Raw genomic sequence first — 25499 nt, forward strand, 5'->3', positions numbered from 1 at the left:
CATTTTCTTGTGGTTATGAGGAAATGTTCCTGAAAAGAAACATATCAACTAATAAAAATACAGTAGATATATGCATTTTAAATAAATAAGCCATATATGAAGTTCTTTTAAAAATGCCAATATTTCTGAAGGTCATTGAACTCCTGGGTGATTTTGACTCTGATTTGATGACCTTGTGTATTGTACCACCTACTTACAGGCTTGTTGTGAGAATCTTTTCCACTAGTGTTTTGTGTTTTGTAACCACAAAGTATTATAGCAATGTAAACTATCTTCATTGTAATTTACCATGAAAATCTGCTAGCAGCCATGATTTCTAAGTGGCTACACATTAAAAGGATCATAAGGAAGACTAGTAAAAGAGACACATTTTTATTTATCAACATCTGTTAACCTAACATTACAATGTTTCTAATTGAATGGAACTTCTTGAATACTTTTTTGTAACAATAGATTATTTAATTATTAATATGTTTATCATAAACCTCTGTAGAAGTAGAAACTACAGAAACATTTGTAGAATGAAAACTAGTATAAGAATTTTCTTGTCTTTTATCATATGCATGTGTGTATACATGCTTTGTTTTTATACATACACATTATAAAGTATGAGTGAAGATTTGTTTTTCCTTCATCTATTTGATAAAGGACCACATTTGCCAAAATAGTTAATAGGACAAAAATATAGACATTTTGTGTGATGTACCATGTAAATGAAAACCTTTGTAGTTACATGTTTTTGTAGCTAGAGAATTGTTTTAAAAGGCATGTAATTTATTAGCTATTGGTAGCTGCTTTATTGCCTTGCTGCGCTACAGTAATAAATAAAAGAAAGTGAACTGATTTTACAAATGGCACACAAGGTGCACATTTTGTGAAAAAAAGTCTTTTTTTAAAGAATTGGCATTAAATCCTTTTTTTGTGATGACAAAGAGGCTAAGAGTGCAAACTGTATTTTCTGTTTATCGAAAACAGAGTCTTTTTTTCTCGGTGGCATTTTTCCCTATGATCATCAAGGGATTTCAAAAGCAATAAAGTGTGGAATCATTGTTCGACTTGAACAGTATTAAAACTTAGGTTTTAATTTCAGTGAAGTAATAAGATTTGAACCTGTCTCACATTACAGCACTGTAAGGCATTTAGCAATTGTATTTTAAAGGAGGTTTTTAAAATGCAGCTCACTTGTAAGCTAACTGTCTGTCAGTAATTAATAGTTTTTCTTCAACATAGCCTGTTGTGATCATACTAAGAAATACCTGGGTTTTTGGTAACAAATTATGATAATTGTAAGGTAGTTAATTTCTAATTAATTTAAATCTATAATAATGTTTATCTTCTTCTCAGGCTGCTTAGGAGGAGAGAGAGAGAGAGAGAGAGAGAGAGAGAGAGAGAGAGAGAGAGAGAGAGAGAGAGAGAGAGAGACCGCCCCTGAGTAGCTGAGCTTTTAAAAAATATTGAATATACTTGCACATGCAAATTTCTATCAGCCCACATCTAGTGAAATTATGTGTCAGCCTCCTTGTATATTAACTAGGTCTTTTATCTTTCTATATCATTTTCAGTTCTTGAGCTATCACATTATTTGTATATGTAAAGGATGCCCACATATCAGGTGTTACATGCAAGGCTAAACTAAATCTGACATGCTGGATTCTTAAGTACTCGATATGAAACTTATATCAGCTTCACAGAAAAGGTTTAAAATATGAACATTTCCATTGGGTAAATATGGGAACATGCTTGCCAATGAAAGATTGTATTTACCATTTTGAATTGCAGCTGAAAATAATTGCATATACAAAGGGAAACATATGTACAATGGGACATTTTTAAAAGAGCCATCAATTTTTAACATTTGAGGGTTGAGCTATGACCTTTTGTGATGATTGTGAACAGTAACTGCTTCCATTAGCCATAAGGTTTGTTTCTTTATTTTAGTAGATGGCCTGGACTGTAAATATTAGAGAATCTAAAATAAATCAACATATTATCCTAAGGATACAAAATGTAAGAGCTATTTGTGGTTGGAAACCTTTGACAGATAGTTTGGATGAAGCAGATGATTGCCTGCCTGCCTGCCTGCCTGCCTGCCTTTCTCGTATCTGGTCTCCATTGCTATGCCTGCAGGCAGTTTAGTGTTATAGTTGTATATTGATGTCAGGGTTACTACTGAGTGGCTAGCAGTGACAGATGTCTATAATTACAGGCAATGCTTCCAGTATTTCAGAAAAGCCAGCCTATGTTGAACAATTATCTTATTTCTGGCTTGCCAAAGAGTGTGTTCAAATTGCTAGTATTAGCAATGGTGGATATAACGCCTCATTTGCTGCCTTGGGACAAATGTGGGGAAACGTGGTTATAAAACTTAGATGCAAAATCTCTTTTCAACATGTTGAATTAGTTAAGTTCAATGTTTTCCTAATTTTTATCTCTCTGTAGCATTTCTGTGGAAGGATTCTCGAAAGTGCATTCAGCATACTTATTGAGTTTTGCTTTCCCTCTAGGCCCAAGTTACTCCCCTGTGCCGATCTCCCTAGCTTTGCAGAACAGATGCATTCCAACAAAGTTGACTATTAAGTGAATTTCTGCAAAGTGAACTACATTTTCCCATTGACTCACATAGCAAAATTGAAGATATATTCCCATAGAAAATATCTGCCAAAAAACTGAGTTAGAATTGGGGGCAAGGGAAATTTTCTAATGATGGCAAATACTGTTATATGAAAGATATTTGTAAACCTTATAGAGATGATGATGATGATGATGATGATGATGATGATGATGATGATGATGACAACGACGACAACTAGCAATTTTATAGAACTTTAAAGTTTTCAAATTATGTTACAGAGGTCTCATTTTATCCTAACAACCCTGGAAAGTAAGTGTTACTAATATCCCCATTTTACAGATGAGGAAAATGAGGATAAGATAATTTACCCACTTATTAAATTTGAACTCAGGTCTTCTTGACTCCGTGTCTTGTACTCTATCTATTGTGCTATCTGACTATGTTATATCTCTCTTGGGATTTGAAATTATAATCTAATATTTTATTTTTTATTATCAATTTTTTCCACACTTGTGGTCATACCTCCAATTTCTGTAACATTTTTCTACCTCCTGCCACTTTCTCATGATTCAGCAGCTTCTATCCCTTAAGTTGACCCAAAACCTAGAGTTACTTTCATAGGTACATTCCAGTAACTCTGCATCCCTTTTTACATGATCTATGACTTCTGGGAAGAATGATCACAAAGTTTCAAATTTTGCCAATAGATATTATTGCTAATTATATGATATTCTCTCATCTTTTAATTCCTCAAGTTTATAGTTCTACTTTATTTAAAATGAATCCCCTACTTTGAAAATACCAAAAGTTTAAAATTGTGTATATAATGATTATTAAGAGAATGATGCCTTAATTGTACCAAAGTTGTGGGTTTGCTCTCTGAATTAAGCCATTTTTTTTAATTCATAGAAAATTCTTCTACATCTCCATATTACATCACTAACCTTGGCCAGTCATCTCATGGACACTGGGCAAGAAACTGTCAATAAGCAAACATATCTTTGGAGTTCCCTAATTTTATAGATAAGGAAATTAAGAACAAGCAAGAATTGACTTCTGCTACTTCACAAAGCCAGTTAGTGAATTTCAAGACTAAAATACTCATTCTTCTGACTTTTATTCCAGTGGTTTGTCGAAATCCCTCCACTATTTTGTCCTTACCTCTTGAGGGGTGAAGTGCTGAAGAGAAAGATTACTGGATTGGGAATTAAACGATCTAGGTTTGAATCTCAACTCTATTGCTTCTTACTTCTATGGCCTTAAAGGGAAGTCTCTTAGCTTCCTTGAGCCTCATTTTCCTCATCTATAAAATAAGGGGGTAGGAATAAGTGAGCATTACAGTATGACATATATATATATATATATATATATATATATATATATATATATATATATGTCTCTCTTTCATATATATATACACAGAGAGAGAGAGAGAGACAGATAGACAGACAGACAGACACCATTGTTCTCCTTTTGGCCAGATACCATGGTGTTTTGTTTGTTGTTTGTCTTTCATTCTCAAAGAGGACCATGACATCAGGAAATTGATGTCTTGACTTGCAAGTGAATTGCATTTAAGGGAGACAGAGGACTATGCAAAATCACCAGCCTCACTCTCTCCCCAAAGCCACCTGGGTCCAGTGACAAGACAGAAATCAAGACAACTGGAGATGGCCCAGGATACAGTGGGAGACATTGGCCTTTTTGAGCTAAGGTCTTTCCCACATCTCATTTTGTCTTAAGGCAAACCCCATTCATTGATTAAAGCTAGATTAAGTAAGATTAAGACTAGGTACAAAGGTAGGGATAGGATCACTCTTCCTCTGCAATCCAGAAAAAGCCAAACTTGAGCAAATAGAAACTTAGGAACCCAAGAAGAAAATAATTGAGGACAACTGTAGGTATTGATTTTTCCCAACTGGGCACTTCTTTTCTACTTAGACATTACAGTTGCTTTAAAAAAAAAATCCATGATTTCAAAAATCCATGATTTCATTTTTATAGGTAATCCACTGATATTTGTGGTCTATTTCCCTACCATAGTGTTACTGCTAAAGTTAACTGAAAAAGTTAATGAATCTTTATAAATGCCCTGATTAATTTTAGGGTAGCATGTAGATCCACAATGTGTTTTCCAGAGTACAACAAACACAGCACAAAACTGAGTATGGTGATTTTTAAAAGTTAACAGACATGTAGAAAATGGACTTCAGTCACTATCTTGAGGAACAATGTGTTTTTGAATATGTTAAACTTGGTTTCAATAAGACTAGACTATAACACAAATTAAGAGGCACAAAGCAGCATAATGAAGATGTTTTCTAATGATTTTTATAAATTAAAGAGAGTCATGCAGTCAAAGAGGAATAGATTTGGGAGTCTAACCATGGGTGTGTTAGTCATCTAATCCAAACCCCTAAAACTACCACTCTTATTGGAGGTTAGATTCTCTCTAATCACCACAAAAATAAGATCCAAAAAAACAAAACTGGAGTTGTTAGTGTGAGTTCTTATGTTTAGGAGTATCTTGACCTCCCTAAAATGAAGTCTTCCAGAGAAGTTTCAACATAAGTTTCCTTTTTGTAACCTATGTTCCAGTATCAGAGCTCTGGGCACCCAAAGACCAGGTTCAGTCTTGGAAGCTTCTCATAAAAGTCTGTCATGTTTTGGCTCATGTTTGCTCCCACCTGCTCTTCTCCTGGGACTATTAGAATTTGGCTTGCATCTAAATCCATATAAAAAGGGAAGGAACCATCTCCTCACAAGTAAATAAACTCTCTGGCCCATAAAATGTGAAACAGAATAGACTTTATGTCAGGTTAACTGACAAAAAATTGTAAAACCCATACCTAAACCCATAAATAGTTAAATTAACTTTCCTTGTAAAACCTCCCTGGAAAACTAAATCTGTCAAGATCTATATAATTCTCTAGATTTATAATATTACCGTGGGTGTCTTACCATTATCATTTAAGGATTAGTACCAGGGATGATTGAGAGTTAAGATATGTTTTTTTCCTGAACCTTCCCATTTCAAACAACTTGAGAATGATGAATAAGATGCTGGTTTCTCTTTCACATTGTAGTTTTCTCCTTGCTCCGTGGTTCCTGTCCTAAGTTCAGGAGGCTTAGATCAGAAGTTTCCATCTCTTCCTTATTTAGCCACTGTCAGTTTTTTTTTCTCAGCTAGTATTCCCGAGTTCCTGAGTAGGTCTAAGATCTCCTTACTGCTCCACTATTTCTTTTCATTGCTATGCCTAAGATCCATTGCTTCCTGAAGGAACTGTAATTGACAGACTCCAATCAGCCAACTTCCAACCTTCTTTTAAAGGTCTATGCCCAAGAGAATATCTTAAGTCTAATAATCAATCATCATCAATTTGACTTCAGGAAGATAAGTAGTATTAGGAGAGTTCACACCTCATCAAAGAACCTGATAAGGGAATTTCACACCTTGAAGCACCATCAATTAGTCAATAAACAAGTATTTATTATTAGGCTCTTATTATGTTCTAGGCATATGCTAAGCAGCCCAGAGATGTAATTCCTGTCTCAAGTATTTTATTGTAATCTAACTATACACAGGCTGGACATGATGATGCACAAATGTAATTTTTACTACCTAGGAGGCTGAGATTAGTGGATAGTTTGAATTTGAAAGTTCTAAGCTAGAATATGGCTAATGTTGACAAGTTGTCTACACTAAAATCTAACCTAAATATGGCGAGTTCCTAGGCATGAGACCATCAGGTTGCCTCAGAAATAGTAAACTTAGTCTTTACTAGAAATAGAACAAATCAAAGAGATTAGAGTCAAGCCATGAGTGGCCGATAAACTCCCAGCCTGAACAAGATAGAGAGACAGTCTTGAAACGAAACAAAAAAGTATATGCAGAATAATATAAAAATAGAAACAAATGCATCAATTTAAGGTCATTTGAGAAAGAAAGACAAAGGCACAGAGACAGGAGATAGTCACATATAAGGGTCAAAGACAAGGCTATTTTGTCTGGATCACCAAATAAGAAAAGGGAAATGATATCCAATCACGCTAGAAAGATAGATTGGGACATAGTTTTTAAAGGAATTTTAAAAATCAGTAATTTATCATTTATACCTTTAAAAAGTCTTCAATGATGAATACATGAGTATTTCTGTTTAGAATGGGGAAATCATCAATACAAGAATAAAGGCAAGGAACCAAAGCAATGCCTGCTATACTATATCTAATTCCAAATGAACATTTCCTATAGTTTATTAAAAAAAAAAAAATACTAGGGGGCAGCTAGGTGGTGCAGTGGATAGAGCACCTGCCCTGAATTCAGGAGGAGCGAGTTCAGATCTGGCCTCAGACACTTAATACTTCCTAGCTATGTGACCCTGGGCAAGTCACTTAACCCCAATTGCCTCAGCAAAAAAAAAAAAAAAAAAAAAAAAAAAAAAAAAAAAAAAAAAAAAAAAAAAAAAACTTTCTAAAAAAAAAAATACTTGAAGTGTCAGCCTGATCATTTAATATAGCTTTATGCTCCCTTCCGAATCCCTTCCCTAATACCTTTTATCTCTCTGAAGAACTCTGAAGAACATCAGTCTGTGAAGAGTCTATATACAATTAGGTCTTTGACTCAAGTTAGGAAGACATAGATGCCAGATCAAGACCTCACCAAAGAACTAGTATAACGTCTATAGTGCCAACAAATAGAAAAGAATTTTAAAAAACCTGGATGGAAATGGATCTTTGGTATTACCTAGTGCAGTTCCCAGAAGCTAACCATGTATTTGAAGGTCTGACTCTACTCAGGGCCAATCACTATGAACTTTTGACTGTACTACAAGAAACTGGAACTGATTATCATCATCTTAGATTTAGAATTGGTAGAGACTTGAGAAGCCATCTAATCCAAGTTTATCATTTTACTATTGAGAAAACTGAATCCTAGAGAGGTTTAAAATGAGTATAAGAGGATTTGAATCTAAGTCTACTGAATCTAGATACAATAGTTTTTCTAAATGCATAGTGCTGTCTTTCTACAGACAGTCCCCTTCTTAGGATCAGCAAATTCAAACTATCCACTAATCTGAACCTCCCAGGTAGTAAAAAATAAGTGTATACATCACCATGTCCAGTTTAATTGTATCCTAACTTGATTATTGCCTCTTAGTTGATTAGCATGGCAAAATTAAAGTGCTCACATCTGAAGGGAAAGTATTTTCTTATTTTTTTAGTTTCCACTGAATCATTACCATGATAAACAGAACACTGAACATTATCCTGCTGGTAAAGATTATCTAGAACATATTTATCCCTTGTATTTTGTGTCTTTGAAGAGCTTTATCAGTGATAATAAAACATAACCAGTAACTGTGTAAATGGGGAAGTAGAAGAAATAGAAAACCTTGATTCTTAACCTCTATCACCATACCCCATCTTTCCCCCTTATTTTGTCCTGTTTTGAACATTACTAAATCTGATATTTTATTTTATATATTTTAGTTTACTATTGCAGGTAGTTATAAATAGAAATTAGCATTTCTGGAATGCCCCCTTCAAGCCACAGCCTCAGAGCATTTGGCCAAAATGAATTGTCTTGATCCTCATTATTTTAGGGCATAGGTCAGGGTTACTATTCCCATTGTACAGACAAGGAAGCAGAGGTCCTGGGACCACTGTTTGTTTATACAGAGTGCCACCTCTACTCCATCCATGGCAGACCAATAACAGAAGTTTGGACCCAGGCATGGAGGGAATTGGCAGCCTTTAGGAGCAAAGCTGTGCCTGAATGTATGTAGATATACACGTGCCATCTTCTCTGGTTAGATTTCATCTGGTTGCACCACAGGAAACACTAGATGGGCTGTATATCCTATGACCAGTGACTTGTGCAGTGGACCCTTGTCCCTCTTGGCCGGTGAAGGCCTGTCGGGAGACATTAAGTTCATATTGGTGGAGATCCTTAGTTAGTGGCTCCCCACAGGGGATTGGGGCAAGATTCCAGTTTCTGTTGAACAGGTGGTAATTAGGTCCCTGGTTGGGGTGAAAAATTGCTTAAACTTTGATATTTTTGACAACTATCTCTATTTTTCTAAACTTCCCTTTTAAACAAGTTTCCAGATAAAGTGGTAGGGCTATATCTCTGGCAGTCTCTGGAACCCTCTAACTTCCACCTTACTCAGTAGTCTGGATTTGATCCCGAGTTAAGAATGGACACCCCGCTGTGTGCAGGAAAAAGAGGAAGCATGTTCTTAGCCATGCATCAGTGGAGGCCCCTACTGGGAGAGGGGATTATCACAGGGCAGCCGGCAACCCTGGGTTCCAGCCTGCCGGATTTTTGCTTTGAGCCACAGGATGTGGAGCAAATGAAAAGTGGGGGCCAGAGTTTTCTTATGAATGCAATTGAAAATTATAGCAGATTGGAGTCTGAATAACAATATTTTCTTATAATAAATAGAGAGATGGCCCTTTAGCAAAATGATTTTGAATTCATAGGAGGATTCAGAAATCTAAGTGTCCTTAACTTTAATATTCCAGACTTTCAAACCCAAATCCTCTTGTTTTCTGCCTTACTGTTTTGTAGCCCTCTAATATTTTAAACTACTTGACCTCAAAGGAAATTTATGTTTTATAATAAAATTCTACCTACCTATTGTCTTAATAGTTTTAATCCTGAATTTTTGTAATATTTTAAATTGGAATTTGGAAAAATTGTTCATCCAAGAAAAACGTGAAATTATTCATTGTCATTGAGTTTGAAATGTATTTAATGTTCATCATTATGTTTATGCCTTCCATCCTATTTATATGACAATAAGTTAATGGTGATAATCATGTTTTATTCTCCTGCTAAGTTAATAGGCCCCAAAATCTTTAGTTCCAAATGGCTTAGGTGCAAGTCATTAAATGCTTTATTACCTCCTCATAGCCTTCTTATTCTCTTACCTCTTTGGGGAGACTTTTTCAGTTGAAGAACTACAGTGACCACAAAAGCACTTGAACCCCAAGACAAAATTGTTGGGAAAAATAAAGCTTCTACCCTTTATAAGGGAATTTGTGCTTCTTTTTCCAACCTGTCTTCCTAAAAAAAAAACCTCAATGTTTTCAGGCAGATTTCTATAGGATCCTTTGTTGTTACACATTTTACTGACCAAATCAAACCTAATTTAAAATAAGCTATAATTCATAGCAGTTGATTAAAATAATACTTTGAAATGTATATCAGCCTTATTCTTTTTAAATTTATTATGACAAATTTTCGATTGCAAATGTAATTTTTAAGAACAAAATTTATATATATAAAATAGCAAAATATTTGATTGTTGATTTTTTTCTAACAGTACTAATTTTCTGTTTGAAGTCTGTTCATAGTATGCGAAGGAGCTTTTGTGGAGTTATAAGATCTTAAACATTTATAGTATGCCTAAGGGTATTAACTTTACTGTAATTTTCTGAAGATTCATTATCAGAATCCTTAATTCATTATAACAGCTCTCATGAAAACCTATAGAAGCAGTGTTTTCTTTTATTTTCTTATTTGCACAGTATGAGAGATTCATTGTTCTTTTTAATTTGTTTCATGTGGTGCTTTTGAGTGCATTTCATACAGTGTTGTTATTGAATTTCTGTGACTGTCATTATATATCCATACAACCTTTAGGAACTAATATTCTGGGTTTCCCAGTTCTATAATCTACTTCAAATTTAAGAATTGACATAATTAGCTTCTTCAAAGTTATAACTAGAGTATCAGAAACAAAGCTACAGAAACCCAGGACTGAGGATTAGGATTGGAGAAATAGAACAATAAAAATTTGATTATTACAGCACATGCTTTCCTTTTTCTGTTAAATTAAACCTGCAGCATCAAATGTTCTGTCTTGTCTATATTTATTCCCTTGTCTAGTTTCCTCATCTGTTTTCTCTCTTATGTAGCATATAAAAGATAATTCAGGCTACCTGCAAATGCACATACAGCATTACATAATTTTATTACCTGATTAGTTATGGTATCTGTTGGGTCACTGAGGGGGCTACTTATATAGCCAGCTGTTTGTTTTTTTCTGTACATTTATGAACACCATGACTACAAAGTACATGAGGATGAAAAGATTATATCATGAGTATCCGAGGCCAACAAATTAAAACTTTTCTGAGGCTTAGAAGAAACAGCTCTTTTTCATCAGTGACATGTATAATGAGTTTTGCCATTCATCTTCAAAGTTATATTGATAACTGACCTTTGTATCTCAACCTGCATTTCTTTAAATGCTTTCACATTCATTGTTTCACTTGTTCATTTTATTGAGGATAATTTTGTTGAAATGGAAAATTAGTTTGAATGCAGTTCAGCATACATTTGTTGTATGACTCTTACCTTTGTTGGAAATGGAGTGACTGATTATAATGGATATATTTAGTGGCATCAAAGCATAATGTTTTAAAATAATGTTTTCTTTTTAAAATTATGTGAATTTTCTAAGTACTTGTTTCATGTGGTTATACTTAAAATCAAAGATACTTTTGACTACTTAGAAATTATTGTTGTTGTTCAGTCATTTCAGTCACATCTGACTCTTTGTGACTCCATTTGGATTTTTCTTAGCAAAGATACTAGAATGATTTGCCATTTCCTTCTCCAGCTCATTTTACAGATGAGGAAATTTGATACAAGCAGGGTTAAGTGACTTGCTTAGGGTCACACAGCTAGGAAGTATCTGAAGCTGGATTGAACTTAGTTCTTCCTGTCTCCAGGCCTGGCACTCTTATTTGTTGTGCCACCTATTTGTCTTTGCTTAGAAATAGAATGTATCAATTTGTCATCTTTTGGCCAATCAACCCCGCTAATTGTCATACCTCCTGGGCCTGATCAGCAAACATCCTCACTCCATCACAAGGCCCAGATATAAATTAAGCCTTGCCAGAACTAACACTGCAGACCTAATCTCAAACTCTAAACTAACTTCACAGCATACAGAAGGTAGCATGGAAGTTCAAAACTGTAATATAATTCTTAAAGGGATTTTTCTTCTTTATTATAATATAATCTAAAAATCCCTAAAATAAGCACCCTTTGTTTTATATCTATGTTGGCTTTGTATTATGAGGCTATTAAAGCCATAAGAATAGTGATTGGAATACTCAGGCTAATGTCCTGGCTCTGCCACCAGCCACATGATTTTGAACAAGTCACTTGCACTTTCTGAGCCTTATTTTCCTTGTCTGTGGTGTGGAGAGAATAATAGCACTGCTTACCTAATTAGGTTGTGAAGAAAATTTTTCTAAACAATAAAAAAACTTTATAAATTCAGACTATTAAATATGAGCTGTCAAATTTCTGATATATGCAATTGAAAGATATACAAAAGTATACTTCCCTTTTTTATATAAATACATAGTCCCTGACCTCAAGGAGCTTAGCTTGCAATTCATTTGGGGAAACCAGGCATACTTACTAAAGAGAATGTAATTATTACATTTTCCTAACTGAGTTAGGAGTTACTCCTACCTGAGTAACAATTAGGTCCTGATTAATGCAAATAAGGAATTCCATAAAGTCATATGTATTTAAATGAAGTATAGTAATGTAAAATTTGGTAACTGATTCCAACTCAATGGAAATATGCAGTGTGAATTTGAATAATTCACTCCACAGGATTTATCATTCATACTTTTCATGACTTAGCTGTACAGATAAGAAGCAAAGGAGGGACAGATTGTTTCAGGCTAGAGTAACTAGGGAAGACATCATAAAGGGGGTAGAATTTTAACATTAAAATTATAATTTATGGGGTTTCATTCACTTATTCAAAAAATTTTTATTCAAAATCTATTATATACAGAGCCAAGTAAGCACTATGGAGATAGAAAAGTGGATGTGATATGACTTTAAAAAAGGATATCAGCTGAATTCACCAAACATTAAGCACCTACTGTATATAGACCACTTCTTAGCTTTAGAAGTTAATTTTAGATTAAATATAGTCTCCCTCTCTCCCTTCATTACCATATGATCTATACAAAATAATACATCATAAGTGTATCAGGGAAGTCTAAAACACAAAGGAGATAGAGAAAGAAAGAGCATAAGAAGAGTCTCAAAAGTGGGAAAACATAGGACATGTACTGGTGACAGCACATACTACAGTTTACCTAGAAAATGATAGTGGATGTGTGAAAAAATATATATATATACATATATACACATATACATATTCATACACATATATACATATACATATACACATATACAAATAATACACAAATACAAATAGTATGAGATTAGGCTAGAAAAGTAGTAAGATTAAATAGCAGTATAACATAAATACTAGTCCTACAATTATGATATTTGTGCAGAGAAAACCAATGAAATGATACCAATAAAGATGTTTATATTCATGTTCATATATCCTCTCCTTCAATTAGTATTTTGTAAACTGTGCCTATGAGTCTTTAGAAAATTCATTTGATTTTTATAGCAAAATTTACCCAACACTTCTGTCTTACCTAACTGCTTCTAAAGGATTCAGCTCAATTCAGTAAGTATTTATTAAGGAAATACTACATGAAAGGCCCTATGCTAGGTATGGGGAATGCAACAGTGAAACAAACATAGCTCTAGAACTTTTTAAAAATCTTATAGCCTATAAGAAATAGATTAGTTGATCAGTGGAATAGGTTAGGTTCACAAGACAGAATAGTCAACTATAGCAATGTAGTGTTTGACAAACCCAAAGATCCTCACTTTTGGAATAAGAACTCATTATTTGACAAAAACTGCTGGGATAACTGGAAATTAGTATGGCAGAAATTAGACATGGACCCACACTTAACACCGTATACCAAGATAAGATCAAAATGGGTCCATGATTTAGACATAAAGAACGAGATTATAAACAAATTGGAGGAACATAGGATAGTTTATCTCTCAGACTTGTGGAAGAGGAAGAAATTTGTGACTAAAGACGAACTAGAGACCATTATTGATCACAAAATAGAAAATTTTGATTACATCAAATTAAAAAGCTTCTGTACAAACAAAACTAATGTAAACAAGATTAGAAGGGAAGCAACAAACTGGGAAAACATCTTCACAGTTAAAGGTTCTGATAAAGGCCTCATTTCCAAAATATATAGAGAGCTGACTCTAATTTATAAGAAACCAAGCCATTCTCCAATTGATAAATGGTCAAAGGATATGAACAGACAATTTTCAGATGATGAAATTGAAATCATTACCACTCATATGAAAGAGTGTTCCAAATCATTATTAATCAGAGAAATGCAAATTAAGACAACTCTGAGATACCACTACACACCTGTCAGATTGGCTAAGATGACAGGAAAAAATAATGATGATTGTTGGAGGGGATGCGGGAAAACTGGGACACTGATACATTGTTGGTGGAGCTGTGAACGAATCCAACCATTCTGGAGAGCAATCTGGAATTATGCCCAAAAAGTTATCAAACTGTGCATACCCTTTGATCCAGCAGTGTTTCTACTGGGCTTATACCCCAAGGAGATACTAAAGAAGGGAAAGGGACCAGTATGTGCCAAAATGTTTGTGGCAGCCCTGTTTGTAGTGGCTAGAAGCTGGAAACTGAGTGGATGCCCATCAATTGGAGAATGGTTGGGTAAATTGTGGTATATGAATGTTATGGAATATTATTGTTCTGTAAGAAATGACCAGCAAGATGAATACAGAGAAGCTTGGAGAGAATTACATGAACTGATGCTAAGTGAAATGAGCAGAACCAAGAGATCATTATATACGTCAACAAAGATACTGTATGAAGATGTAATCTGATGGAAGTGGATTTCTTTGACAAAGAGACCTAATTCAATTTCAATTGATCAATGATGGGCAGAAGCAGCTATACCCAAAGAAAAAACACTGGGAAATGAATGTAAACTGTTTGCATTTTTGTTTTTCTTCCCGGGTTATTTCTACCTTCTGAATCCAATTCTCCCTGTGCAACAAGAAAACTGTTTGGATCTGCACACATACATTGTATCTAGGATATACTAGGACATATTCAACATATATAGGACTGCTTGCCATCTAGGGGAGGGGGTGGAGGGTGGGAGGGAAAAATTGGAACAGAAGTGAGTGCAAGGGATAATGTTGTAAAAAAAAAAAATTTACCCTGGCATGGATTCTGTCAATAAAAAGTTACTATAATTTAAAAAAAAAAAAAAGAAGGAAAGAGACAAGAAAAAAAAATCTTATAGCCTAGTAGTCAAATCCATTACAGACATATTATAAGAAAGTCAAAGGGAAACAGATCCATTCTAGCTGGGAAGATCAGAGGTCGCTGGGTAAAGGAGTTAGACCTTAAAGAAGATTTCTTTTATCAGTGAGGGTAAAGGGAATGTATTCCAAGCCTAGAATATGGTATGTTCAGATATAGCAATTCAGGAGAAAACAAAACAAGATTGGGGAATAACAAGTAAACAGTTTGGTTGAGGCATAAAATAGAAGAATGGAAGTGCCATGAAGTAAAAATGAAAACGTCAGTTACATCCAGGGAATGCCTTCGATGCCACCTAAGAAGTTTGATTTTATTTATTTTGCTGGTAAGCAACAGAAAACCAATGAAGATTTAATTATGTGTCATAATAAGACATGGGTTAGTAGCATTATTTTGACTGAAGGATAGATTGGAAGAAAGACTTGAAATAAAACTAGTTAGGAGGCTGTTAAATAATCCAAGCAGAGGAGTGAAACCTGAACCAGGATAAATGGCAATATCAGGATAAAAGAAGGAGTTTGGCTGGGTGTAAATTATATCTCATGCCTTCCTGGTTACCTAGGGCATAAAAGGCCATCCTATAAGGAGTCAGTTCCCTTCTGATTCTGTGAATATTCCACTGTCACCATATCCAATATGGTCTGCTAACTAGATGCATCCCATATAGAAATCAATGAGACTTGAACCAGAGTTGTTAGCTTTTGTTTATGTTTTTTGTTAACTTTTTTTTGGTTAACTTTTGTTAACTTTTAGGTCAGTTTACTGACATCTCATTTTGTTCTAGTACTCCATCTAAAGCATTGGAGCAATTTGATTCAGGCCCAATCTACAATATATTTCCAATATAGAAATGATAATTTTTAGTAATTTACAAGATTGTAGAATTGATGAAAAATAAGAAATCAAGGATTACAACTAGGTTTCCAGTCTGGTTGACTAAGAGAATGGTGGTACTATCTACATAAATAGAGAAGTTGGAAAGAATGACAGGTTTTAGAAGACAGCTGATGCATTATTTTGGAAATGTTTAGTTTAAGATATTTTTAGAACATGTAGGAGAAATGTTCAGGAGACAGCTGGAAATGTACTGGGACTCAGGAGAAAGATCAGGGCCAAATGGCAATGTGTATTTAATCAGTTTAGCAACAAGTATTTATTAAGCTTCACCTAGGTACTAGGAATACAAAAAGAAAAATAAAGTAGTATTTACCCTCAGGAAACCTTTATCATAAAAAAGTATTCATAGGATTCCTTCTTATCACTATTGTACTCAATTAAATAAGCATTTATTGGGAGCCTATTGTACATAACCACTGTGCTAAGAAAGTAAAGCATTTAGGTAAAATAGGCTTCAAGCAGCTAATGGTGGAGTATGTTATCTAAATCTATGGAGTATGTTATCTAAAAATAAAGTTTAAAATAAAATAATTCATGAGAAGTCAAATTCATTATATAGAAAATAGAGGAGTAAGGTCATTATTACTTACTAGAAGGGGTCAGGTAGATCAGAGATGGCTTCATGGAAAATTTGGCATCTAAAGGATGAGTAAAAGGATTCAGCTTGCAGAAGGGGAAATTTTAGGCATAAGGAACATTGAGAACAAAGGCAGGAAAACACAAGATGTATTTAGAGACTGGCAAAAAGTCCAATTTCTGGGAAGCATGAAGCACATGAAAAGTAAAGTTGACTTTTACAATTTAAAATATGAATAAGTTTAATTCCATTCTCCTTCAATATCTTTTTAGGGCTGCACACCCTTTTTACCTTCTGTAAAATATGTATTGTAACATTTAGAGGCCCTTTCTGCTGCCTCAAACAACAGAAAAGAGAAAAGGAGCTCTGAAAAATACTAAACACTCTTAGCTTCATGATCTGTCATTCTTGACTCTTCATTCTGTATCTTATAGATCAGAATTTTATTCAATCTACCTCTCACTTCTTCTTTTCCCTATACTTACACCATTTCCTTAGATTTGTCCTATGTACTAACTCCTCTGCCTCTTTCAATGCTCTTCCCTTCACCAGCCCATCTTCCACATACCTGCCAAAATAATATTATCTTAGAGCTTTGCAGTTCAATAGATAAAGCACTGGGCTTGGAGTGAGGAAGACCTGGATTCAAATCCATTTCAGACATTTACTAGCTGAGTCTGTGGCAACTCATTCAATCTCTGCTTATTTCATTTTCCTCAGATGTAAAATGGGAATCATAAGTGCACCTACCTCACAGAGTTGTTGTGAGAAACATATGAGTTAATTTTGATAAAGACTTAGTACAGTTCCTAGCACATGGCAAATGCTTAATAAATGCTTCTTTCCTTTCCTTTCTTAAGCATAGATCTGACCTGTGGCTCTCCTGCTCAAGAATCATTAGTGGCTCTCTGCTGTTTCCAGGATAAAATTTAAACTCCTTTATAAACTGGCTTCAGCCTATCTCTCCAGATTTATTTCACATTCTTTACCATTCTTATATTGTGTGCTCCTGCCAAACCAACATACCTGTTCCCTGGATTCAGGATTTCTTCTCTCACTGCTGAGTCTTTATATTGGCTACCTCCCATTTATAAAATATATTCCCTCCTTACCAACATCTCTTAGCTTCTTTCAAGATTCATCTTAGATGCCTTTCCTTAAAGGAAGCTTTCTCATTTCCTTCAAGTTGCTAGTGGTCTTGCCATGTCATTGAAATTATCTTCTATTTACTTATTTCTTTATATATTTCCCAGGATAATATAAGCTTGTTAAGAGGACTCTTCTTTATTGTTCTTGTTGCTTTTGTATCCTAAACCAAGTATAAAATGTCTTGTGTCTCAAAGGCACTTAATAAATGCTTGTTCAGTTTTTGAACTGAAATTGAAATAGCCTCATAATAGTATGTGGACTTTAGAAAAGTGTCTTTTTGACACAATTTCATAATAGAAAATTTTAGAACTCCTTGAGGGAACACTGATTACATTCATTTATTAGATATTTATTCCTGAACAAATTACTCTCTAACCCTAAATTATTCCATGATAGCTTTATCTGAGACATCATTAAATTCCAAATGTTTGTGGACATTTTCATATTAACAGCATGCTTCATGAATTATAGGGTGTCTTAGAAAATGTGTGAGTCTGTTAAAAGAACCACTCTAGTCATACATTGATTTTAAATGACCCTGTCACACAGGAAAACAAATCAGATTGTTGCTGTTAATGAGCTTTTCAATTTACTATTCAGTGGATCAGATAAGTGGATTTAAGAGGTAATGATCCTATTTAGTACTGAAGCTTGACTGTCAGATCCTAGTAGTTGAGAGGAATCTCCAGGGACAAAAGCGTTGACACGGTTCTAGATGGGATGATGAGAATCCAAGCTAATGGATGATAAAAGGAAGAGTATAGGTTAGAAAGATAACTGCGAATTAAAGCTTTGCCTTGTAGCAGTGTTGACTGTTTTTCCATTATTTTATTAGGTAAAATCTGATGCAGTGAGAAACTATTTTGACAATGGAACACAATAGAAGTATAAAGCTTTTTGTAGCTTGTTCTTTCCTCCTTGTCACTCACTACAAAAATGACAAGAAAAGTTTTTCTTTATATAGTTTGTCATTAAAATAGTTTATGATAGTCAATAATATAGTTTGTGATTAAAATAAAATTATACTAATTAAAATTAAAATACTAGCTGAACATTAAAATAAAAAAGATAACATGATCATTTTATTTTTACTAAATGATATGTTCATTGAAGGCAGCAACCATGTCTTATTTAAATCTCTGAATCCATCCCAGTACCTATGACAGTTTCTTGAACATAATTATTTAATTAGTTGGTTGGCATTTGATGATTTAATAATCCCTGTAACATAAAATTATTTGCAACATAAAGACAGCATTCTACCTAATTGATTTATAGAACAAATATGGACTGGTAATAATAAAGTAAAGAAAAGCAGATGTGAATTTTTTTCATGAATTTCCACGTTAAAATAATAAATATAAAAATACTAAATAATAGCATTTCAAATATAAAAAAAATTTTAAAAGCTTTCCTGTGATCAATTTATTTTTATATCTGAAATTAGCCATAGTTTTTACCATTAAAATAACACAATAAGCTTACTTAATAATAAAATTCATAAAATCAAATTATTTTTTCAATAGGTACAGATAAAATACAATATTCCTTCATGCTAAGAACATTTAAAAAGTATAGGACTGTGATGATTTTTTCCTTGATTATTTATTTAAAGCCAAAAATTGCATTATATATAATGATAAAACAATACCGTTTAAAACAAGTATGAAGTAAAGATTCCATCTTTGCCATTACTTTTCAAAGTAGTTTTTTTTTTTTTTTACAAATGCTAGCTAAAACAGTAAGACAAAAGCATAAGGAAATAGGTATTCACAAATAAAAGAAAAGTTAAAAATATATCATTCAAATAATATTGAGAAAATCGAAGAAAGTCAGCAACAAAAAAACTGCCAAGGTAATTTGGTAAAATAGTAGGATAAAAAATAAACCCATAAAAATCATCAGCTTTTCTACATATTTCTAACAAGAAAAGAAGCAATAAATACTTGGAGAGATCCTATATATATAGGTATACAATAGAATAAAGGTAAGGAGTTGGAGCTTCAAATAAAGTAAAAAAAATCAGGGGTAGCAATCCTGAACTAGTTCTAAGGAAGGAAGAAAACTACCCCTTGCTTTATGGTACCATAAACAATGAAGTCATATTAATACTTAACATAGATGAACTAAGTGATATAGCACCCAAATTCTTAAAGAAGTTAAGTGAGTTACCAGTTCATGACTTAAGAAGAGATAGAGAACAATATGAAACATAAAATAGATAATTTTGATTATATTAAATTAAAAAGCTTTTGGACAATATGAAACATAAAATGGATAATTTTGATTATATTAAATTAAAAAGCTTTTGCATAAACAGAACAATGTAATCAAGATTAGATGAAAATGGAAAACTGAGAAACAATATTTACATCAACTATCTCAGCTAAAGGCATCATTTCTTAAACATATAGAAAACTAAGTCAAATTTATAAGATTACAAGTCATTTCCCAATTGGTAAATGGTCAAAGGATGTAAAACAAGCAGTTTTCAGATGAAGAAATCAAAGCTATCTATAGGCATATGAAGAAGTGCTTTAAATCACTTGTTAAATAGTATTTTATTGTTTCAGATGCATGCAAAGATAGTTTTCACCATTCACCTTTGCAAAACCTTGTGTTCCAAATTTTTTCTCTCACCCTTCCCTCCTCCCTCTTCTTCAAGACAGCAAATAATCTAAAATAGCTTAAACAAAGCAAAAATTCTTCGAAACCTATTTCTATATTTCCCATCCTGTACACACACACAAAAAATCAGATCAAGAGGGGGAAAAAAACAAGAAAACAAATAACAACAAAAATGGTTTAAAAAAATAAACACTATGCTTTCATCCACATTCATTCTATATAGCTCTCTCTCTCTGCATGTGGATAGTACTTTTTACCACAAGTCTCTTGGAATTGCTTTGAATCAGCTTTTATTCAAAAGAGCCAAGTCTGTCACAGTTGATCATCACATAATCTTCTTGTTACTGTATACAATGTTCTCTTGATTCTGCTTCTTCACTCAGCATCAGTGCATATGTCTTTCCAAGTTTTTCTGAAATCAATCTGCTCATCACTTCTTTTTTTAATTAAATTATTATTTTTATTATAAACAATCAGCAAATAGGAGCATTTTAATGTATATGAACAGAAGTAAACACTGTATAATAAACCACAAACTGTTTTTAACTATATTAAATTTATCATTAACAAAGTTGCTCAATCATATCTTCATCTGAACATTTTTCCTATGTATTTTATGTTTGGTTTATGTTCTTTTCTTTTCTTTCTTTTTTTTTATATCTCTATCACTTCCCACTAACCCATGACTCCTTTAATAGAAAACATTCTTTGCAACAAATAATTATAATCAAGCAAAACATATCAACATGCTAGATTTTGTCTGAAAATACATGTGTTATTCTGCACTTCTAATTTGTCATCTTGCTTCCAAGGGATGAAAGTGTGTTTTATCATTAATCACCTTTTTCTAAAATACTATGCTTTGATCCACATTCAGTTTGAATAGTTCTCTCTCTGGAAGTGGATGATACTTTTCACTACAAGTCTCTTGGAATTGCCTTGAATTACCTTGTTGTTGAAAAGAGTCAAGTCCATCACAGTTGATTATCACATAATCTTGTTATCATTGTATACAGTTAGTTCTGGTCACTTCACTCAGCATTTGTTCATAAAAGTCTTTCCAGCCTTTCTGAAATGAGCCTGCTCATCATTTCTTACAGAACAATAATATCATTAATAATATTTATACACCATAATTTCTTCAGCCATTCCCAAAGGGAGGGGCATCCACTCAATCTCCAGTTCCTTGCACTACAAAAAGGGCTGCCACAAACATTTTGCACATGTGAGTCCTTTTCCCTCTTTTATGATCTCTTCGGAATAGAGACCCAGTAGATACACTGCTGAATCAAAGTCATAATTTTATAACCTTTTGGGCATAGTTCCAAATTGCCCTCTAGAATGATTGAATAATTTCACAACTCTACCAACAATGCATTAGTGTCCCAGTTTTCTATCTCCTCCATTTATCATTATCTTTTCTTGTCATCTTAGTCAGAGATATGAAGTGATACCTCAGAGTAGTCTTAATTTGCATTTCTCTAACATGTGACTAGAAATGGCTTTATAATCTCTTCATCTGAAAATTGTTTATATCCTTTGACCCTGTATCATTTGGGGAATGGCTTGTATTCTTGTAAGTTTGAGTCAATTCTCTATATGTTTTAAAAATGAAGCTTTTATCAGAAACACTGGCTGTAAAAAAAATTTACCTGACTTTCTGCTTCCCTTCTAATCTTGGCAGAATTGGTTTTGTTTAGGCAAAACCTTTTTAATTTAATGTAACTAAAATTATTCATTTTGTATTTCATGTTCTCTAGTTCTTTGGCCATAAATTCCTCCCTTCTCCACAGATCTGAGAAGTAAACTATCCCTTGTTCTCCTAATTTGCTTATAGAATTACTCATTATGTCTAAATCACACACTTATTTTAACCTTATCTTGGTATAGGTTTTGGTCAGTGCCAAATTTTTGCCATACTATTTTCCAATTTTCCCAGCAATTTTTGTCAAATAATGAGTTTTTATCCCAGAAAGTGGAGTCTTTGGGTCTAGCAAAAAAGGTGAATTACTTTAGTCATCGACTATTGTGTCTCATGAACTTAGCTATTCCACTTATTCACTATTCTATTTTTTAACCAGTCCTAAATGATTATAATGACCACCACTTTATTATCTAGTATTAAGTTTGGTACAGCTAGGCCACTTTTCTTTGCATTTTTTACATTGATTCCTTTGAAATTTTCAACTTGTTTGTTCTACCAGATGAGTTTTGTTTTTCCTTTTAGCTCTATAAATTAATTTCTTGGCAGTTTGATTGGTATGGCACTGAATAGTACATTAATTTAGGTAGAATTGTCATTTTTATTATATTAACCCTGCTTACCCACAAGCACTTGATATTCTTCCACTTATTTAGATCTAATTTTATTTGTGTGAAAAGTGTTTCATAATTATGTTCATATAGTTCCTGATTTTCTCTTGGCAGGTAGATTCCCAAATATTTCATATTATCTACAGTTATTTTAAATGGAATTTCTCTTTCTATCTTTTGCTGTTGGGCTTTGTTAGTAACATATAGAAATGCCAATGATTTATGTAGGTTTATTTTTTAATCATTTTTAATTAGAAAAATATAAATTAAAACAACTCTGAGGAACCACCTAATATGACCCAAAAAAAGCAAAATGATAAATTTTGGAGGGCATTGAGACAATAATGGAGTGTTAGTAGAGTTGTGAATTGATCCAGCCATTCTGAAGAGCAATTTGGAACCAAACTGTTTGATCTAACCAAACTTATGATCCAACAATATCACTGCTAGGGCTGTATCCCAAAGAGATGGTGAAAAAAAGGAGGGAAGGACATAACATAAACAAAAATTACTTATAACTGCCCTTTTGTTTTGTTTTGGAAACTAAGGGGATGCCCATCTGTTGGGAGATGACTGAACAAACGGCAGTATGTAAGTGTAATGGAATACTATTGTACAAATGATTTGTACAATAATGATGTGATATTGTAGAAATGATAAACAAGCATATTTCAAAAAAAAAAAAAAACAAAACCTAGAAAGACTTCTACAAAGTGAGGCAAAGTGAAATGAACAGGACCAAGAAAACATTGTTTTTGGTATCAGAAGATTGTATGATGATCAGCTATGAATGACTCAGCTTTTCTCAGCAACACAGTGAACCAAGACAGGTACAAAGGATTCAGAAGAAAAAATGCAATCAAAGAACTGGTGAACTATGAAAGAAGATAGAAGCAAATTTTTTTCACTTTATTCTTTTTTGCATTTTTTTTTTTGCTTTTAAACTGTTTCTTTTTTATAACTGTGACTAATATGGAAATGTTTTATGTGATAGCACATGTATAATAATATATATCAAATTTCCAATTATGTTAGAAAGAGGGATGGGTATGGAAGAAGGAAGAAAAAATTTGAACTCAAAATTTAGTAAAAATAAATGTTTAAAATTATTTTGCTGTGTAACTGGAGGGAGAAATACTAATTTACCAAGGGGAAAATATTCAAGGAGATCATGAGAAAGGAAAGGATAGAAGGACTTTTTTATATGTCAGATCTTAAAATATATTGTAAAATAGTAATTGTCAAAAAATCTTTGCTTATGAATAAGAAAGTAGAATCAAAAAGACAAATTTCTGATTTCTATTGTATAAATAACAATGGTAAAATATGGGAAATATACAGAAAATGGGGGCAAAAACATAAATAAATAGGATGAATTTAATATTACTTCATTAAAGCTTGTTTATATCTTTTATCTATAAACTAAATGATGGAAGTTATAATTTAATGATTATTTATTATTGCTTTAAGATACATGTTTGTGGATAGTTATCAAGTGTATAATAAAGATTATTTTTAAATGAATGTGATGTATTTTCCAAAAAAGATCCAAAATTATATCATTAACTTACAAGGTGGTAAAATATTGAAGTGTTGAAGTTGTTCTTAAGTAAGAAAAAGTAGTAATATGTAATGTATGGATCCTCAAAGATTGCATCCTTGTCAGAAACTGCTTTAATCAAAAATTGGGATTTCTAGTATTGGAGTCCGTATTTAGGAATGATACATCAATAGGCTATTTGCTATGAATTATAGTTAGGGTAAACTTGCATGAATCTCTTTGACCCAGCTTCTCATTTTTACAGTACTATGCAGAACTATTTTTGAAGTGACTGGCCAAAACTGAGGGGATACTGAATATTTGCAAAATATACAAAAACTTACTGATTTTTAAACTGTATTATTTTTATAAAGCAGTAGTGCCAGCCTCATTCATAGAAAGGACTGTTGTGAGGAAATGGAAGAAAAGAGAGCTATTTCTGTTTGTTTGTTTTTTGTCCCTTTGCCATTCCCACAAGTAATGACTTGTTTAAACTTCCTCTTATTAAGGGCTAGCAATGAGTAGCTCTCAATATTGCTGAATGTAGAGCACAGCCCAAGGGAATTTTACATTTGTAATAATTGTCAGAGCTTCATACTTAGAATTTCCTTTCAGAGAAATTGTGCATGGAAGGTAGACCAAGAACAGCTAAAGAAATTCTAAAAAAAAGCTTTTCATAGTAGATTAAAGGCTTGCTTTCTTTCTTTCTTTCTTTCTTTCTTTCTCTCTCTATATAGATAGATAGATAGATAGATATAGATATAGATATAGATATAGATATAGATATAGATATAGATCTTCCACTCTTCCAAGCTGTAGAGAACCATCTGGACAAAAGAAACTTAGTTTTACAACCCTGGAACAGGAGACTCTTTGGTTCGAATTCTATTTAAAACCCCAGTATGAGATTTCTGCAATGAACAGCTTGACCTTTCCTGAATCACTCCATAACTCTGGGTGATTTGTGGTGCCCCATGATTTTTATGCTACTCTCATGACCTGTGGAAATACATTAAATTGATGTTTCCATATAAACAACAGAAGGTATAGAAAACATGAGCTAAATAACCAAGCCATATGAAAGAACAGACCAAGAGAAATTGAGGCAACAAATAAACAGTCAGAGGGGATCAAATCACAGGCGAGAAATCACCCATGGAGCCGGTGTCTGGCAGTGGCCTAGATTCACATAGGATAATCTGGAATCACACCAAAGTGTCAGAGTGTGCAGAGGGTTGAGCCCCCACCTTTCACTCTGCCAGCCTTGCAGAGAGCATTCCATTGGCCATCTGTGGAATTCTCCCACTTGGGGTGGGAGCTGTAGGGTATTTTTATAAAGCCTGGCGAGGTTTGGATTGTGAGGAGCCTGAGCTAGGTCTTCAGCTCACTTTCCCAAAGGGAAAGTGTGTCCTCAGAGATCCAGGTTTTAGAACTTAAAAGTCAGCAAAACAAGCAAGGCATATCTCTCTTCAGGAGAACATAGGCAAAATCTGGCTGAGGGGAATTGAAATGGTTTATCACCTTTTGACTTATTAAATCATGTTTTTTGAGGTTTTTGCACATATTTCTAGAAAATTCATT

At 33.4% G+C, this 25499-nt stretch overlaps 1 protein-coding gene across 2 annotated transcripts in view; it reads left to right on the forward strand.

Annotated features, from left to right (window-relative positions):
- RANBP17 (RAN binding protein 17) overlaps positions 1 to 25499 on the forward strand; it is a 339284-nt gene that overhangs the window by 209256 nt on the left and 104529 nt on the right. The window lies entirely within an intron of this gene.

The sequence above is a fragment of the Sarcophilus harrisii genome, chromosome 2, assembly GCF_902635505.1.
Source record: "Sarcophilus harrisii chromosome 2, mSarHar1.11, whole genome shotgun sequence".
NCBI classification, from domain to species: Eukaryota; Metazoa; Chordata; class Mammalia; order Dasyuromorphia; family Dasyuridae; genus Sarcophilus; species Sarcophilus harrisii.